Below are 1,349 nucleotides of genomic sequence, written 5' to 3' on the forward strand. Positions count from 1 at the left end.
ATTATATGTATATACGTACATATAATACAAAACAAATAACAGTACAGGTTATTTACAAGTACAGGTTGTGCACATCCAGAGCCTAATAAAAAATACATCTAAACCACATCATTGAGAAACATAATGTGGCACAATAATCGTTTTATCTTGATTAGCTTGTTTTCATAATTGTTGAAAAGCAAAAATCATAACTGAAAATAAAATTCAATTAATTGCCCAGCCTAATTTCCAGTTTGAAGTTGGAACGTCTGTCATTATTATTCTACACATGTCCCCACCCTTTGCAAATTTGTTTATGAAATATTTTAGTAAATTTGACTGTGGTTTCGGTTATCAATGTTTAACAGATTTTAGTGTCCATTCTGTAGAATTCCACCAATGTTTTCCCCCCAAAATGAGAAGAATCTTCAGACTGTGTCTGGGTGTGCTAAGCATTAATATAGCTGCTCTGTGCTGGAGAATAGTATTGAATTGAATAGATTAGAACTTTAATGTATCCTCTATTTAAATAAAATTTAATAATTGATATTGCTTTCGGTACCAAATACAGTGGGTGGGTATAGAAAAGAATCCCCCCCACCTTAAAATGATTTTGTTGCTTTGCAGCCTGAAATGAAGACGAACACCGTTTTTGTTTTATTCAACTGTATTTACTCAGCGCAACTTATAGCATCCAAGTGAAAGATAAATAAAACACCCAACATGTCAGAAAAGCTCAGCATGAAAAGAGCTTTGCTGGAGCATTTCAGTCCTTGGTAGTGCAACTGAAGCAAACAATCAACTCTGGGTGGCAGGGCACTGTCAAAAGATCTCCGGGATGAAGTTGTGGACAGGCAAGTCAGGAGATGGATACAAAAAAATTCAAAGGCTTTATCAATGCCTAGAAACACAGTGAAGTCTATTATTAAGAAGTGGAAGGTATTTGGTACAACGCAGACCCTCCCTGGATCAGGACATCGCTCCAAACTGGATAAAAGAGCCAGAAAACTGGTCAGAGAGGCGACCAAGAGGCCTACAGCAACCCTGAAGCAGCTGCAGGAATTTATGACAAAGAGTGATCATTGTGTGCATCTGACAACAAGATCACAGATTCTCCACAAATGTGGCTTGTATGGGAGGGTTGCAAGAAAAAAGCCACTCCTCAAGAAAGGCCACATGCAGTCACGACTGAACTTTGCCAAAATGCACCTTGAAGATTCTGAGGCAGATGAGGCTAAAATTGAATTATTTGACCTCAACACCAAACGATATGTCTGGCAGAAATCCAATACAGCTCACCATCCAAATAACAGCATTCCTACAGTAAAGCATGGAGGTGGTAATATCCTGTTATGGGGGTGTTTCTCTGC

General features: G+C 38.3%; 1 protein-coding gene across 1 annotated transcript in view; it reads left to right on the top strand.

Moving 5' to 3' along the window:
- LOC107688655 (glycerol-3-phosphate transporter-like) overlaps positions 1–1,349 on the top strand; it is a 41,343-nt gene that overhangs the window by 826 nt on the left and 39,168 nt on the right. The window lies entirely within an intron of this gene.

Source organism: Sinocyclocheilus anshuiensis, unplaced genomic scaffold (assembly GCF_001515605.1).
Source record: "Sinocyclocheilus anshuiensis isolate Anshui unplaced genomic scaffold, SAMN03320099.WGS_v1.1 scaffold834, whole genome shotgun sequence".
Lineage (NCBI taxonomy): Eukaryota > Metazoa > Chordata > Actinopteri > Cypriniformes > Cyprinidae > Sinocyclocheilus > Sinocyclocheilus anshuiensis.